This window comes from Aotus nancymaae, unplaced genomic scaffold (assembly GCF_030222135.1).
Source record: "Aotus nancymaae isolate 86718 unplaced genomic scaffold, 86718_ANA_hifiasm-v0.15.2.pri h1tg000090l, whole genome shotgun sequence".
Taxonomy (NCBI): domain Eukaryota; kingdom Metazoa; phylum Chordata; class Mammalia; order Primates; family Aotidae; genus Aotus; species Aotus nancymaae.
The window spans coordinates 3007382-3026415 of record NW_026988505.1 but is presented as its reverse complement, the minus strand read 5'-3'; the positions used below and the strand labels follow the sequence as shown (position 1 = coordinate 3026415).

Below are 19034 nucleotides of genomic sequence, written 5' to 3'. Positions count from 1 at the left end.
TTCTCACTGCAGGACTAACCGTTATCCCCTCTTCTCTCTCTCTAGCCCTTTTTATTTTCTTGAACTACTCCTTTGCCTTGGCTAGAGTCTATGAATCTATGCAATTTGCATCTCAATGATATAAAAAAGAAATTCTGTCTCAATTCATGCAGTTCAGTATATTCAGGTAATTTATGTTAAATGGAATTCAAGTTCAACCTGTGAAAAGCATATTCATTTATACTTTGAATTTAAAATGTCAAAATACTTCCCTTTTTTCCTAATCTATGGGTACCTCTACTTCTTTCTGACTGGAATGAGATATTTGAAATTACTGAAATGTTATTAAGTAGAGATAAAGTCTATAATCAGAGTATTAGACTATGGAACATGGACAATGCATGAACATCTTAACAGTCCATTCTCAAATTGTTTCTACAAACATGCATTCTTGGTGGAAAACATTTGTTTTATTACATTCACTTAAGAGAAGTAGAGTAAATTGGAGGAGCTGGAGTTCTGACCAAAGTACACTGATACATCCAGCATTTTTGTTTTTTTGTTTTTTTGTTTTGTTTTGTTTTTTCTAAATTAACACATTTAGGAAGAGGTAACCAAGGGACATAGAATTTCAAAGGATTCTGCTTGAGGATGACATATGTACTCATCATGATCTTTTCTCATTTATAACATACCCATGAATTTCTGCAACATGTTTAGTTTTTTCTCCCCAAAAAATGCATTCAAATCACTTTTCCCATTCACATATTCCAATGCCTGTACAAGCTGCGTTAGGCAAATGTCATTATCCCAGGGCTGGAGATGAGGAACTGAGATTGCAAGTTCACACTCTTTAGCATGGCATAACGGCCTTCCATGTGCAGAATGCACCAATCTCTCCATCCACATCTGTTACTGTTCCCCTCCATGGTGCCTACCAGGGTCCATCTGTACCACCTGCATTTCTGCACAAAGAGCTAAGGTTTCCACACCCCTGCTTAGAGCCCATGCTGTTAGCTTCCTCTGGATCAAACATCCATCACCATGGCAGACCTGTGTCAAACCAACCCTCTAAGGCCCAGCTCAACTGTTCACCTGTCCATGTAGTTTTCCTAACTCATTCATTCACTTGGCATTTGTTGAAAGCAACCCTATTCCAGGCTCTTTTCCAGGTGTAAGGATTACAGTAGTGAAAATAACTCCTTGCATTTCTTGAATTATTTTCTCTCCAACTTCTTATGGTATTTATTATAAATATGGTAATTATTTTTTACTTTGTAATATAATCAATTTATGCATGACTTATCTGCACTCCTAAACTAAGAAGTACATAAGAACAGATGCATGTGTGATCAGTAATTGTACTCTACAGTTTCTTTAGCTGGCACTTAACAAATGTTCAATCCATACTGGATATGGAATGATACATTGCCAAATACTACATAATTCCTTAGAGGAAGCTTCCCACTTGATTTCACTAAGCCAAATCCCAAACTTGCCTATTCTTTCCAATGCAGATAAACTGGTAGAATATTTAGAGCTAAGTTAATTTGTTTATCCTGACATTTATGTGCCAAGCTTCTGAAATTTCCATCTTTTTATTTAATTCTTTTTTTATATCTTGGCTCACAATCCAATTTACTTGAGTAACTTCATTCATAAGACGAATCAACTAAATCCCAGTTCAATAAAAAATGCCCATTATGTGTGATTCTCTCATTACTTACATCAAATACTTGAATGCAATTGTCTGCATGTTTTTACATAAATTATGTTTCTCGCAATACTCTAGATTTTGTGTTCTTTTTTGCATAATGTAATAATCAGCATCTTTCATTTGAGTATCATGGTTTAATACCACCAAAGCAGCAGATAATATTTTCAAATAAAAGGAAACAATGTACATTTCGTAACGTATCTCTTTCTCAGGAGAAGGCAAATCAAGGAGAGTTTATCATGCAAATCATTTTAGTAAGTGCATGACTACCTAAAATTTGAAAAAATTGGCACAAGAGAAGTGTTTGTGACTTTTAATAAGAAAAATTCTGCTCCATCTAAAATAAAACACTGGACCAAGCTCAGAGGGTCAACTCTGCACTGTAAAAAGAATGTCTGGAATGTTCTTTGCTTGCTCTTTGTGACACAGTAACCACTGGGCAGGCATGGCTATTGAGATATGACTAGTGTGATTGAGAAAATGAAGTTTAAATTTGATTAACTATAAATTAAATGAAATTCTAATCTAAATAACCAGTGTTTCTCATGGCTCCTGTATTACACAGCATAGTCAAGATTTCCCAGGCACTGTGTTACAACAGACACTATCTTATTCACATGGTGGTGGGCGGAGGGGAGAGGGGGGAAGCTTAAAGATCAACAGTATTCTCTAGCTATTTCTGCTTTGATTGCACTGGAAAAGTGAGGCTCCACAAATCTAGAACTGGATGTATGGTAAGGAATATCTAAGTGAGCTCATGGGTCCCCACCCTCCTGGTATTTATGAACTCCTGTGATCCTCCCTTGCATGTGGGCTGGACTCAATGTTTCATACATATTGTTTAGAATATTGCCAAAGTGATGGGCTATTGCTTGAGATTAGGTTATAAAAGACTGTGGCTTCTACCTCTTTCTTGGATCCCTTTCCCACAGAGAAGCCTGTCCCATGTCTTGAGATAGCCCCTGGAGATGTCCCTGCGGAAGGGACGGAGGGCTAGCCACAGCCACATGCATGGGCATAAAAAAGAGCCCTGCCTGTTCCATGAGTTCAGACTGAGTCCCAGCAACAAGTTAACTACAACTTATAGAAAAACCTTGAGGACTGAGGCAGGCAGCTAAACCATGCTCAGATTAGAAACTATGAAATAATAAACATTTGGCATTTTAGCCCCTAACATTGAGGGTAATTTGCTACACAGTGGTAAATAATTTCCACCTCAATTTCAAGTCAAGATTGTGTAAACCACATAGAGGAAATAACTATGTAGTGAAACAAGTATACGGCTGCTAGGCTGAGTATAATAGCAAATAAAAATACAGGACACTCAATTAAAACTGAATTTTGGATAAATAACCAATAGCTCCTTAAGGCAAGCTTGTCTCATTCAACATTTGTAATGTAATAATATTTTTAAAATGCTCTTTGTCTAAGTTCCAAATTGAAGTGGGGAATTTGTGTTGTATATGGTAAACCTAACCATGTGTGGATCAGGCTCTCCTCCCTTGAGATGCAGCTTAACAGAAGATAAGGCAGAGGCATAAAGAGAAGTTTGCATTTAACATGGTGAGAAATGAGGTAAAGATGATCAGGGGACGTCACTGGAGCACAGAAGAAGAGACGCTAAGTTGAATCTAGAGATGCACATAAGTGCTCTTGGTAGATGGGGATAAACACTATCCTTTATCCTTTTATCACAGTGTAACACAATGCCACTATCCTCCTATCTTTTACAAGAAAGGAGAAAGATGAAATTATCAAATTAAATAACAATATGAGCGGCTGAGTTTAAAGGTTAATAGATATATAGCTTTGTATAAGTTTGGAAAAATTGAATGCCACTTCTTAGACCCAAAACTGTGATAACTGTAGCAGGGAAACTTCTAAATTACTCAAATAATTCAGGACTCAATGGGAATTTTTTTTGTCATTTAAAAAAATCCTTGTCTTAAATATTGAAATTAACTCATTCTGTGACTGAAAAGTTAGTGGTAAGGTGGGCTTCAGGCAGGATCTGATCAGGCTTCTCAGTTCTTCCCTGCTTCTTGGGGAGTCTCTTCTCTCCTAGTTTGAAGTGTCAGCTGAACTTCTGGGCTCAGCACACATGGATTAGGGCATGAACTAGCTTCTTTCCTTCAACCATGAAACAAAAACCGTGGCTTTCTCCTGATTGGAAGCACAGGATATGTGACCATGCCTGGACCAATCACCACGACCAAGAGAGTATGATGAATTCATTGGTTTAGGCCTGAGCCACTCAACATCAGGGAGACTCACAGTGGAGGGTGGGGCAAGCCTGGGAAGGGAGGGTCACCCACTGAAGGCTTGTGGCTGGGCTTAGTGGAGAATGTTCAAACTGATCAAGGAAAACCCAGAGCCTCAGCAGCTATGTGAGGACACTGTTTTGAAAGCAAAGTGCTAAAAAGAAAAAGAATCTTAAGCAAGAATCAAGGCTAAGTATTCATCGTTTTATACTTCATCCACTACGTGACCTAGGTATTGCTGTTCCGGTTTTACAGATTAAGGTGAAGTCTCTGAGAGAGCAAGTGTCACTTGCCCAAGGCCTAATTCCCTTAAATTAAAAGAAATTGCACTTCACAGTGTCTGTAATCTCCTGACAATGGTTTTCTATTGTTTATATAATAGGTTTGGAAGGTTATTAAATCTTTGAGAAACTATAGGTATATATAATAAATGACCTCCCATATCCACCCACCTCTCAAAAGAGATGCTTTTATAAATACTGCATGCACTCTGGCTGGGATACAGAATGAAGCCTCTTTTATAATACTTAAGACAAACTCTAAGAGGTGGGAACATAGGAATGATAGAAAACAGACCCATGCTAACATACTCAGTGTAAAAAGTGTGTAGAACAGTGAAGAAAAAGGATGACGGATGTGAGGGAGAGAGGGAGAGTGAAGGAGAGGGAGACAGAGAGACAGAAAGAAACTGATTCAGAATAGTTTGTGTGCCAGAGAAATTACACCTTTCCCCAAAAATTTCAGATAAAATATTGACGTTAATGAACACTAGACATCTCAGCCACACTCTGACATCTTTGTGGATATGATGTCAATTCCTTAATTTAATATTGAAGTCCTTTAAATTAGTATTGATGGCTCTTTGAGATACTTATTGAATTGGAATCTCTTATCTCACTCTTCTCCACTTTAAGTACATTATATTCCTTTTTAAGTGAACCCTGGCATCTTTCACTGACTTTCACTTTGCACTTTCATAGACAAATTTCTGCCAAGAATAATATTATCTGAGGAATAGTGTAAGACCTTGACCATCAAGAAAGATCATTGTTGAAAAGTGATTTTTAATTACTTCTTACTGGAGAAAATTGAGCTCAAGTCACTAAGGTGATATCATAATGTCAGCCAATTAAACAAAACCATTTATATTTAATTATCTCCACTGCCGGGTCACATCCTTAGGAAAGTGAATCTTCTATTGTTTAGATTAAAGTTATCTTCGTCACTTCTTCCTAATTAGTTTTTAACAGTGCTAGTCTCTAGTCTGATCTTCTCTCTTACCTGAGCTATATTTTTATTGTTCAATGGAATATGTTTAATTAATTGACACCTTTGTGATAGCAAAAGCATCCAAAATTATAATTTTTCTTAAAACATTACACAAAGAAACTGATAGAAAACCAATAAATAAATGTGGGCATAATAAAACCAGCCCTTAGATTTTTTAGAAGGTATATTAGGAGAGTAAATATAAAATATAAAATGATCAGGCAATTATCACAGCATCATTTATGATGGCAAAAACTTGAAGTCAGACCTGTCTAAAGGTAAAGAAATTGACATGTACAGAATGTCTTTTCCCAAGGGAGAATTTTATTGTCCAAGAGAATATTGCCTAGAAAATTAATGGTGAAGGCCGGGCGCGGTGGCTCAAGCCTGTAATCCCAGCACTTTGGGAGGCCGAGGCGGGTGGATCACGAGGTCAAGAGATCCAGACCATCCTGGTCAACATTGTGAAACCCCGTCTCTACTAATACAAAAAAATTAGCTGGGCATGGTGGCGCGTGCCTGTAATCCCAGCTACTCAGGAGGCTGAGGCAGGAGAATTGCCTGAACCCGGGAGGCGGAGGTTGCGGTGAGCCGAGATCGCGCCATTGCACTCCAGCCTGGGTAACGAGAGCGAAACTCCGTCTCAAAAAAAAAAAAAAAAAAAAAAAAAAGAAAATTAATGGTGAAATATCATTAATAGAAGACATAAAGTCATGAATACTATGATTATCATGCCAATCCAACAGGATCTATAAAAGTGTGCATAGGGAGAAAATAACTAGAAAGAAATAGCCAAAATGTTGCCTACTGAGTAATGGGGTCCAGTTGATTTCCAGTCCTAGTCACCACTTTTCTGTGTGGTTACCGTGCTGCTGCAGTTGAGGATGGTGCCATGGGTCACCTGGGCTTCCCTCATTGTATTCTCTGCTCTTGACAGGCTAGCCCAAGCTTCTTGTCATAGCCGTTTCAGGGATGCCAAGAAGCAGGAGCAGAAAACTGACTTAGATGTGGAACCCTTGCAGAATCGCTCCTGCTACCTTCTTGTAGACAAGTCGTCTCAAGTGCAGTTTATAGGGGCAGAAAGAGACTCTATGTCTTGATGGGAAGCCCTACAGAGCCACATCCAACACAGTGTGAAATGTATATAACATATAAAATATACTATATGATATATAACATAATATATAATATATGTACTACCTGTTGGATGTGGCTCTGTTAGTTATGTAGCTTATATATAACTTTATATACATTTGGTAAATTAGATTGCAAAAATGACAACAGAATTCTATAGCAAGTGTCAATCTTGTCTATATGCTTTACTGACTTCAACTTTTTAAATTGGAAATAAATTAGTACAAGCACAATTTATACTCTTAAGCCTCCTTTTATCATTTTCCATTTTTCTCTTATTTACTGTGATTTTTACCTTAGAAGCTTTCCTGTCCTTAAAGATTTTCTCATTCTGGCACCTTCTTACCTCCCCAGTCACTACTGATCTTCTACCTTCACTGTGACATGTCAATCACCATTCTGATTCCTACTAATATACCTCATTTAGGCAAGAGTAGTACCTTCTAGCAGAAGGGACATGGAAGTAAGAAATTCTAATCCTGCACCTGCCAGCAATGGCCATATGAAAGGCAAGATAACTCACTGGTTGTCACGGAACTCACCTCAGTAAAATGGAAACACAGCAATAACTACTGTGTTGGAATTCCTTCTTACCTAACATTGTGTTGATCTAATATCTCTATGTCTTTGGTATGAGACTTCAAAAATCCAACCAAACAAGATAACAAGAATGATATTTAAAAGTGCATAATACTAAATTCTGAACTTGCAATTACTGTACATTGGTATATTTATTTCCAAATTTTCAAGTTGCCAAAATTGCCTTACTCTATTAATTAATCAGGGAATGATGCAATGATAATGGCTTGCCATAGCCAATATGATGGAATAAAACCAAAAAAGTCCAGCTGAAAAATAATGCAAAAAACTAGAGAGTCTCCAAATATGAAAGTAGAACAATAGACCTGTTGAACATTCCAATACAGGATTGACCAGCTAATTCCCAGAACTGGGAAACAGCCATCTATTTTCGTATATTTGCTTAAAAAGTAAATGAGAAAGCACTGAATATTAAATAGACATCTTATATAACACTGATGATTTGAATTTGGTATTTATTGCTTACAGCCATGTCACCCTGAACGTACCCAATCTTATCTGAATTTGGTATTTATTGTAAATTAGTAATGATTTTATGCTATATATATATGTGTGTGTGTGTATATATATGTATGTGTGTATATATATGTATATATATGTATGTGTGTATATATGTGTGTATATATGTATAGTAGCCAAATATAAATGCAATTATACAGTTTATTATTTTTTTGAATGCTTAAACTATAAGGCAGGGTCTACAATCTTTTGGCTTCATGGGCCACACTGGAAGAAGAATTGTGTTGGGTCACACATAAAATACATTAACCCTAAGAATAACTAATGAACTTTAAAAAATTGCAAAAAAAACCTCATAATATTTTAAGAAAGTTTATGAATTTGCGTGGGTCCACAAGCAAAGCCATCCTGGGCCACAGGATGGAGAAGCTTGCTATTATATTTACATTCCATTGACTGTAAGAAAAGTTATAGATTATCAGAATTGTATTGATTCATGTCATTCATACTTATATTCAATATAATCTCCCGTCAGAAACTCTAAACATAAAATGAATTAAATAAAAAATCTTATTTTTTCATTGAAATAATATGCATTAACTATTTAGGTGACTAATTGACTATTTAGCAAATGGAAATGTAATATGCATTCGTACAAATAAAATGATGAATTTTTCTTTAGCCCAACTGATTATAACATGATTTCACAATGATAACCACAAAGGCAAGACAAGTATTTAGTATTTTACTAGGGGATTCTGTCTGCATGTATGTGATGTGTGTGTGTGTCATGTTTATATTTGTAAGTACATGGAAACTCATATACACCTGTGTGTGTGTGTATAAAGTACATATATATATAAATTAGATGTATAAACCTACTTGAATAGCATTTCATTTCTACAATGTAAACACAACAACAAAAAAAGGCAGAATTGAGACAATAGGCCACCAACAAAATGGCCCTATCAATTGCCTGATTAGGTTCTGCATTTCAACCTCAGTTTACTTTTAAGTTTATCATAGTTAAGAAAAAAGAGAAACTATCTAGATTATTGTTTGCATTATTTGTTTAAACAAGGATAAAGTTCTAAGCTTGCCCTTGGTTTGAGCAAGTTTATCCTTATAATCCCCAAGATCCCCAAGGCCCCTTCAACATGCTTTATCCAAAGTATATTATCTTTAAAAACTTATTGAAGTGATCAGTAAAAGCTGAACCTCCTTGGCCCACTTATATAATGAAATAATAAAATATAGATTAAAACATTGCTTTAACAATCAAATCAAATAAGATAATATGTCACGTTATTAGCAAAATGTTGTACAGGCCATATATGTTCAATCGTTATTTGTTCCTTTCAAACATAATGTTATATGATCACAGAAAAGAATTTAGCATTCTACTCTGAGGGAATTTTGTGGATAAAAGTGATTATCATATATGCTCATTTTCCACAAGTGACCCCCAGAAACAGATTCACAAATTGTAAATGCTCGTTAATTTGAAGCTTTACATTAGAAAGAAAAAGAACAGCTATAAAAATAACAGACCATCAGTATTTTTTTCTCACTAGTGATGCACTCTCATAGTTAAATTGAGGAGAATATAGTCAAGTTAAAACATGCAATTATAAAGGTCATTCTAATTATCGAAATAGAAATTAATATCATCAAACTCAGAGTCCAGAACTGTATGTTTGAATGGAATGGAAAAATGTAATTGAAGACAGTGGATAGAATCTCAATTAGCAAATGGAGATAATGGGCAGTAAAGAAAGGATCAAGGAAAGTAAGAATCAAAGTCTTTCAACTAAGGAGCAATTACATGAGAGGAATAAAAGTGCACGTGACAGTGTTATAGTCACATCAACACCATGGCTAGATGTGACACTCAAATCACAGCCACACACTATATTCAGGAGATCTTCATGAAGATATAATTTTATTTCATTTTAAAAGTGAGTTATTAATGCACAAGTGCAGTATAGCCCTGGGATGAATTTAGGGGGACAATGGGTATATCGAGTGTGGAAAATGGAGAATATCTGTCATCTCTAAGAAAATTTGCAATGACTTGAAAATGTAATTTTGTAAAACACATTTACACTAGGAAATCAGCAACTAAATGTATTTAAAGTAATTAATTCAGGTCTGATGATTTCTACTGAAGTAATCTAAATAGCAACTTGTTTTTTCAAAAAGAAACTTAATGTAAAAGCAACTCCATAAAACTACTGTGGATCACAGCTTATCAAGTTTGCTTAGGCCCTGAAAGACATGTTCTTCTACTGGAAATGAAAACACTTAGCTTTTTCTCTTCTCTCATGCATAGACCTTCCTGGTTTATTTGTCACATGATAAGCTAGAGACAGACATTCCTTTAAGTTCAAATTTATGAATGAAGTAAAATTCCATTTATTTATTTCTTTTCTGATTCTATGAACTTGATAAGCACAATTTTAAGTTTCCTTATAACTACTTGACAAAAAAAAAATTTAATTGTGAGCAGAGAAATTTAAAACTATCTAATGATGGAAAATAACCAAATATCATTTTATGAGATTAGTGAAACAATACAAGTAATTTGTTGATGAAAGCCTTTGTTTCAATACTAATGGACTATTTAGGTAAGTACTTATTAAATGTGTCCCCTCCTGGATTGCCAATCTGCCATCTAAAATACTCAGTTAGTTTTTTAGCTGGGGCATATGGACAGCTTGCCCACAGCTTGGGGCAGCTACCACATGCTACTCCAGGAAACCTATAAACTGCTTCTGAGAACACAGAAGGAGAATCCTCAGAGCCTCTGACAATGTTGTACACACGACAAAGGTAGAGTTAATGTTTGCTGATGATGATGGTGGCAAATTCTGTTGTTATCTACCCTGCAATAATTAGCCACCTTCCCTCTGAAAACTACATTTTAGAAATATTCACTATAATTTCTAAAAAATCATTAAAAATATATATAAATGCCTAACTATGAAAGAAACAACGATGGAAATGCTGTATTATATTAAATCTATGTCAGTGTGAGCCTAAGAGTATAATTGTAAGCAGAGATAATATAATCATTTAGCATTCAGCATGGCCAATATGCACACTTATAATCTATGTGCTATTCAGGAATTAATGGCTAAGGCTAATGCCTAAACATTAGTTTTAGCCCAGTCATTAGTCATCAACACTGGAACTGTGCTCCCTGAAAACTAGCTCCTTCCAACTCTAATAATCTGGAGCACATTAGGATGAGCAGGAGGGAAAAAAAAATCACAGAGGGCACAGCCTATTGGATCAGGTCTCATTATAATCCTTAAAAAAAAGCATGGCATCATTGTTAACAGTACAGGCTGTTATTTTTCTTCTGGTAAATTTGTTCAACTTCCTTTTAGATGTGTATGTTCATTGCAGCACTATTCCCAATAGCAAAGGCATGAAACCAACCTAAATGGCCATCAATGGCAGACTGGATCAAGAAAATGTGGCACATATACACCATGGAATACTATGCAGCCATAGAAAAGGACAAGATTATATCCTTCACAGGAACGTGGATGGAGCTAAAGACCATTACCTTCAGCAAACTAATACAGGAAAAAAAAATCAAATGTTCTTGTTTATAAGTAGGAGCTAAAGGATGAGAACAGGTGGGCACAAAGAGGGGAATGACAGACACTGGGGCCTACCAGACGCTGGAAGGTGGGAGGAGGGAGAGGATCATGAAAATAACTAATGTGTACTAGGCTTAATATGTGGGTGATGAAATAATCTGTATGACAAACTCCTGTGACACAGGTTTACCTATATAAGAAACCTGCATATGTACCCTTGAATTTAAAATATCCCAGCACTTTGAGGGCCAAGGTTGGCAGATCACCTGAGGTCAGGAGTTCAAGACCAGCCTGGCCAACATGGTGAAACCCTTTCTCTACTAAAAAAACAAAAATTAGCAGGCCGTCATGATAGACACCTGTAATCTCAGCTACTTGGGAAGCTGAGGCAGGAGAATGGCTTGAGCCCAGGCGGTGGAGGTTGCAGTGGGCCGAGATCGCAACACTGCACTCCAGCCTGGGAGACTGAGTGAGACTCTGTCTCATAAAAACAAAAACAAACACAAAAATGTGTGCAGGCTGGGAACTTGCTTTCTTGTCTTTGCATCTTGGCCCTACCCCTTACAATTGGTTGTGATCTTGGGCAAATTATTTCATCTCTCTTTGTTTTAGGCTCTCTGTCTTAAAAAGGGCTAACAGTACTCTTGTCACAGGTTTACTATGAAGATTAAATTGAACAGGGCTTTTAAGGTACTCTGAATGGTACCCCTGAGCAATAAACACAAAAGTGCAAGCTTGATAAATAATCACTTTAAAAACAGCATGCACCATACAGTCTGAATACAGATCCATTCAGGGAATCCGAAAACACTCTTTTGCTAATACAAGTTGGCATAAAGAGAAACACACACTAATTTTTTAACTTATAAAGGGATCAACAGTATCCTACCTACCTAGTAAATGTGCTGATTTATGAAACTGCGGCACACATTGTTTAAATTAATTGCCAATGGAAAACGTGACACATATTTCAACATAGTCACGGAAGAGCCCAATAAATGTGTAGTTTGAAAACATGTACTCAAATCTATTTGTCAGATGGACTCATGTCTTTGAATAGCTATCGTTCTGAGATAAAATAGCCCCTACCAGTGGAAATTTATAAGATGAGTGGCAGGCACAGTGCTAGAGTCAGAACGTGCCCTGAAGAACCATGCAATGAGCAGAGCGACTGTTCCTGTAGGCCTGAGTACTAAGATCACAGCTTTCCGGTTTGAAAACTGTTACTAGGTTGAGTTCATTTCTCTGCAATACTTTTAGCTTAAGGTTTAGGGGGGAATACAAAAATCTTTCTTAACAAGTATCCATCTATTTTGTTATGACTGGATAAATGAAAATCCCTGGGTACATTGTGCCTGCCTGCACCTGGAGCCTGCAGGTGTGGAAGACGCAGCTGATAGAGATATCCTCTTTAACGGGGCCATGCTAGGCTTTCACTAACGCTTTGGCATTCAGAGGCCATTGGGGCATTTGAGAAGCAGCCAAGGTGCCCTGAATGTTCAAGAGAACATTCTGGAACACTGGAAGCTCAGGACAGCAGCGCTGTCCTGCCATAGTTACGGCAGCAGAGAGGAAAGTGTAACCTAACAAGAGAGGGAGGCCCACGTTCAAGGCTGGGGGCAGTTTTCCTTCTGGGATTCCTCAGTGCCCAGCCCTGGAGTTAATTCCTAACCTTGTACTGAATGCAGCATCCATGCTCACCCCAAGACAGTCCCCAGTCCCTGACACTCTGAGGGGAAGTTCCCAGGGCCCAAGTTTCCATCTCATAAACTAAGGACACTAATAAGAAAAAAAAAAAGTAAGATGGAATTGAATTATGTAATTTTTAAGCTGGTAACTTTCCAGCATTATACGAATATAAAAGACTGAACAACAGGAAGGATCTCAGCATTACTAATGTCAAATCGGCCCCTTTTTTCATCTTCCAGCGGCTAAGAAGCTATTACTTCTTACATGGCTCTATTCAGCAAAATTAGTACATTTGTTTTGTATTAAGAGTAAACATTTTTCTTCCTTTACAGGAATCAACAGTTTTAATACCCATATAAATATTTGCTCAAACTGAAACAAACACTATCTCTAAGGTCCCTTAAAATTCTGAAGAATTCCATGTTGTCTCTATTCTGTTAAAACATATTAATAAGCTGACTTGTAGTATTACAAGTAAGTTTCTTTGCAACGTTCTGGGATATTTTGGAAGTTTGTTCAAAGAAAAATTAATAATGTATTTAACATGTGCTTATAGCAGAAGCTTAAAATGACTTTTTATTGCATTTTAGGTTTTGGGGTACATGTGAAAAACATGCAAGATTGTTGCATAGGTGCATACGTGGCAGTGTGATTTGCTGCCTTCCTCCCCTGCACCTATATGTGGCATTTCTCCCCATGCTATCTCTCCCCAACTCCCCACCCCCTGCTGTCCCCCCCACTCCCCCACAACAGACCCAAGTATAGTGCTCCCCTCCCTATGTCCATGTGTTCCCATTGTTCAACACCCGTCTATGAGTGAGAACATGCGATGTTTGATTTTGTGTTCTTGTGTCAGTTTGCTGAGAATGATGGTTTCCAGGTTCATCCATGTCCCTACAAAGGATGCGAACTCATCGTTTTTGATGGCTGCATAATATTCCATGGTGTATATATGCCACATTTTTCCTGTCCAGTCTATCATCGATGGGCATTTGGGTTGGTTCCAGGTCTTTGCTATTGTAAACTGTGCTGCAATGAACATTCGTGTGCATGTGTCCTTATAGTAGAACGATTTATAATCCTTTGGATATATACCCAGTAATGGGATCGTTGGGTCAAATGGAATTTCTATTTCTAGGTCCTTGAGGAATCGCCACGCTGTCTTCCACAATGGTTGAACTAATTTACACTCCCACCAACAGTGTAAAAGTGTTCCTATTTCTCCACATCTTCTCCAGCATCTGTTGTCTCCAGATTTTTTAATGATCGCTGTTCTAACTGGCGTGAGATGGTATCTCAATGTAGTTTTGATTTGCATTTCTCTAATGACCAGTGATGATGCATATTTTTTCATATGCTTGTTGGCCTCATGTATGTCTTCTTTTGTAAAGTATCTGTTCATATCCTTTGCCCACTTTTGAATGGGCTTTTTTCTTGTAAATGTGTTTTAGTTCGTTGTAAATTCTGGATATCAGCCCTTTGTCAGATGGGTAGGCTGCAAAATTTTTTTCCCATTCTGTTGGTTGCCGATTCACTCTATTGACTGTTTCTTTTGCTGTGCAGAAGCTGTGGAGTTTGATTAGGTCCCATTTGTCTATTTTGGCTTTTGTTGCCAATGCTTTTGGTGTTTTGGTTATAAAGTCCTTGCCTACGCCTATGTCCTGAATGGTTTTGCCTAGGTTTTCTTCTAGGGTTTTTATGGTGTTAGGTCTTATGCTTAAGTCTTTAATCCATCTGGAGTTAATTTCAGTGTAAGGTGTCAGGAAGGGGTCCAGTTTCTGCTTACTGCATATGGCTAGCCAGTTTTCCCAACACAACTTATTAAACAGAGAATCCTTTCCCCATTGCTTGTTTTTATCAGGTTTGTCAAAGATCAGATGGTTGTAGATATGTTGTGTTGCCTCTGACGCCTCTGTTCTGTTCCATTGGTCTATATCTCTGTTTTGGTACAAGTACCATGCTGTTTTGATTACTGTAGCCTTGTAGTAGAGTTTGATGTCCAGTAGTGTGATGCCTCCAGCTTTTTTCTTTTTGCTTAGAATTGACTTGGCTGTGCAGGCTCTCTTTTGGTTCCATATGAAGTTTAAGGTGGTTTTTTCCAGTTCTGTGAAGAAGGTCATTGGTAGCTTGATGGGGATAGCGTTGAATCTGTAAATTACTTTGGGCAGTATGGCCATTTTCACGATATTGATTCTTCCTAACCATGAACATGGAATGTTTCTCCATCTGTTTGTGTCCTCTCTTATTTCGTTGAGCAGTGATTTGTAGTTCTCCTTGAAGAGGTCCTTTACGTTCCTTGTTAGTTGTATTCCTAGGTATTTTATTCTCTTTGTAGCAATTGTGAATGGCGGTTTATTCTTGATTTGGCTCTCTTTAAGTCTGTTACTGGTGTATAGGAATGCTTGTGATTTTTGCACATTGATTTTGTATCCTGAGACTTTGCTGAAGTTGCTTATCAGTTTCAGGAGATTTTGGGCTGAGGTGATAGGGTCTTCTAGATATACAATCATGTCGTCTGCAAATAGAGACAATTTGACTTCCTCCTTTCCTAATTGAATACCCTTCATTTCTTTTTCTTGCCTGATTGCTCTGGCTAGAACTTCCAGTACTATATTGAATAGGAGTGGTGAGAGAGGGCACCCTTGTCTAGTGCCAGATTTCAAAGGGAATGCTTCCAGTTTTTGCCCATTCAGTATGATATTGGCTGTTGGTTTTTCGTAAATAGGTTTTATTATTTTGAGATATGTTCCGTCGATACCTATTTTATTGAGGGTTTTTAGCATAAAGGGCTGTTGAATTTTGTAGAAGGCCTTCTCTGCATCAATTGAGATAATCATGTGGTTTTTGTGTTTGGTTCTGTTTATGTGGTGAATTACATTTATAGACTTGCATATATTGAACCATCCTTGCATCCCCGGGATGAATCCCATAAGCTTTTTGATGTGCTGTTGCAATCGGCTTGCCAGTATTTTATTGAAGATTTTTCATCTATGTTCATCATGGATACTGGTCTGTAGTTTTCTTTTCTTGTTGAGTCTCTGCCAGGTTTTGGTATCAGGATGATGTTGGTCTCATAAAATGAGTTGAGAAGGATTCCCTCTTTTTGGATTATTTGGAATAGTTTCAGAAGGAATGGTACCAGTTCCTCTTTGTATGTCTGGTAGAATTCAGCTGTGAACCCATCTGGACCTGGGCTTTTTTTGGGTGGTAGGCTCTTAATTGCTGCCTCGACTTCAGACCTTGTTATTGGTCTATTCAGGGTTTCGACTTCTTCCTGGTTTAGGCTTGGGAGGAGGCTACTGTCCAGGAATTTATCCATTTCTTCCAGGTTTTCTAGTTTATGTGCATAGAGTTGTTTGTAATAATCTCTGATGATGGTTTGAATTTCTGTGGAATCTGGTGATATCCCCTTTATCATTTTTTTTTTTTTTTTTTTTTTTTTTGAGACGGAGTTTCGCTCGTTACCCAGGCTGGAGTGCAATGGCGCGATCTCGGCTCACCGCAACCTCCGCCTCCTGGGTTCAGGCAATTCTCCTGCCTCAGCCTCCTGAGTAGCTGGGATTACAGGCACACGCCACCATGCCCAGTTAATTTTTTGTATTAGTAGAGACGGGGTTTCACCATGTTGACCAGGATGGTCTCGATCTCTTGACCTCGTGATCCACCCGCCTCGGCCTCCCAAAGTGCTGGGATTACAGGCTTGAGCCACCGCGCCCGGCCCCCTTTATCATTTTTTATTGCATCTATTTGGTTATTCTCTCTTTTCATTTTTATTAATCTGGCTAGTGAAAAAATATGGAACACTTCACGAATTTGCATGTCATCCTTGCACAGGGGCCATGCTAATCTTCTCTGTATCGTTCCAATTTTAGTATATGTGCTGCTGAAGCAAGCACTTAAAATGACTTTTAAGAAATATTGATGCTCTTTCGGTCACAGGAAGGGACCATGCACTAGGTTGCAGTGGTTTAAACTGCTTTTTAACATGCAAGCATTAAATAGCATTTAGGCTGGGCACGTTTAACTCACGCCTGTAATCCCAGCACTTTGGGAGGCCTGGGGGGTAGATCACTGAGATTAGGAGTCCTCGACTAGCCTGATCAACGTGGTGAAACCTTTTCTCTACTAAAAATACAAAAAAAAATTAGCCTGATGTGGTGGTGCATGCCTGTAATCCCAGCTACTTGGGAGGCTGAGGCAGGAGAATCGCTTGAATACAGGAGGTGGAGGTTGCAGTGAGTCAAGATTGCGCCACTGCACGCCAGCCTGGGCAACAGGAGCAACCATATCTCAAAAACAAAAGAAACATTCACGAAGTTTGTTCTAGTCAGTGTAAATTAAGGAGCTATAATTTAGTACTCATGGAGAAATATAATCCACTATGAACAAATAGCAAAATAGGCAGGCATTATTATTATTTTGCAAAATCACAGTTTCAGAGGACTTGCTGACACTACCTCATAGACTGTGTTGTTCTTTTACTCTCTCAGGGCAAGGCAGCACTGGGACAATGTCATACATCTATTGTTAAATATAAAATAGGCCCTATTACAAGTGGTAGATACTACAACAGGTATTTTTCATTCCCCTGCGTTTGTCTCCTAAAAAACCAAAAGATTAAAACACACACACACACATACACAAAAAAAAAGATAGTGCAAACTTCTTCCTAGTCATAAGTGATTTAAAACAAACAGAAATGTGATTGCTGGCAGGATGCACAACATGTGATTAAAAATACAGGTTTTAAGGTACTGTACACATACAACCTAATATATTTAAATTGCAAATCATCCTTTTAACGATGATTTTGGCAGGAAGGGAAAATTTTTAAATGATATGCAATTTGACTCTGATGACCCAGAAAATAGGGCAGGTAAACTTTTAGACCCCATGCTTGCCCTACACGTCTGTCAACGCCTCACCATTCTCAAATCGCTCACATGGTTTTCTGGACCAAATGAAAGAGAATGCAAATCGAGGTGGCTTAATTCATTCTGCATAATAGCAAATGATATGGGAACCATTGGTATATGACCTCAGATTATTTTGGCGGATACGAGTTGTGATATCAAGCCTCAGAAACTTTATTTTGGAAAAGGGTTCATCGACCATTGTTAAGCCTGGTCACGCAAGATGATTTGCAAATATTTTTCTGAGGCTGTCTTTAGGAATTCAGGCCAAATGAGGCAGATACTTTGAACCGATGTGCTCTACAGTCCACTCCAAGTTTAAGATTCTATGAGTAACATCCCTGTCTTTCATCTACTGGAAGAATGAAAACTCTTATAAAACAGTCTTTTAAACTTGGTTAAAAAAAAAAAAAGGATAAATAAAAATATGATAAATGATTTTTAAGTAATGACTAGAAAGGAAAAATACGCAGATTTTTATTAGGAAAGAAGATAAAGAAACTCTAGGATAAACATTACTGGGGAAGATGGGAAAGGAGAGGGGGACTATGACAACGTGAAATGTTCCTGTATTTGTTATTGGGTCTGTGGATTTGCCGGATGAACCACATGGGGTTGGCAGTGACTGCTGGGTTTCTGCCTCCATGATTTGCTCAGATATTAGAGCCCTGTATTGAGAGTGGGCTGCCTGATCTATGCTAGACTCTGATGTAAACAGACACACTGTTATTGGGCAAAGCCACTGAAAGTTCAGGTTTTATTTGTTGTAAGAGTCAATGTTAAGTATCTAGTAAGGAAAACTTATGAGATTCATATTTCAGTTTACTAGAACATGCCCTGTAAACCAAATCTGTGGGTGACCTCTGAGGTCACAGAAGGTGCACACACAGCGCATTAAGTCCCAGCTCTGCAGACCCGTGTGTGTTTATGCCCCAATACCTGTAACACATCCACCTTTGCCCACCTGCAGAGAAATGCTTCCTATGTCTTTATCAAGAAATAATGTTAACTCAAGACGAAGCCTGGGGCCAATTGTGTTTATTAGGTATTATAATAGTAAATAATATTAATAAGCCATGTTGCTTCTAACTTTACCTAAAAGTTTGCCTTATTAGAAAATAAGAAGAAACTATTAGTCCAGCAAAGTATGTTTATGGAAAAGAAAAGAAAATCACAATATTTCCACCTAGAGAGAGAGCTATTAATTGTATAAATATATATTTAAGATGAATCAACATTATGGTTACCATCAATTATCGCTCAGACATGTTGATATATGCACGATATATGCATGATGTTAGTTGGTTCACTTTTGAAAAATGGCAAAGACCCCTTGCCAAGATCCTTCTACTGATGTTCTAAACCCTTATTTATCATGGAATGCATTGTAATGGAATAAGTG

The 19034-nt window shown here is 37.6% G+C and overlaps 1 protein-coding gene and 1 non-coding gene across 2 annotated transcripts in view; both read right to left on the bottom strand.

Moving 5' to 3' along the window:
- Positions 1 to 19034, bottom strand: part of CSMD1 (CUB and Sushi multiple domains 1) — a 2129340-nt gene that overhangs the window by 1289437 nt on the left and 820869 nt on the right. The window lies entirely within an intron of this gene.
- On the bottom strand, positions 16509 to 16615 carry LOC135271802 (U6 spliceosomal RNA). Its single transcript, XR_010339934.1, has one exon. It is a non-coding gene; the product is annotated as a U6 spliceosomal RNA (small nuclear RNA).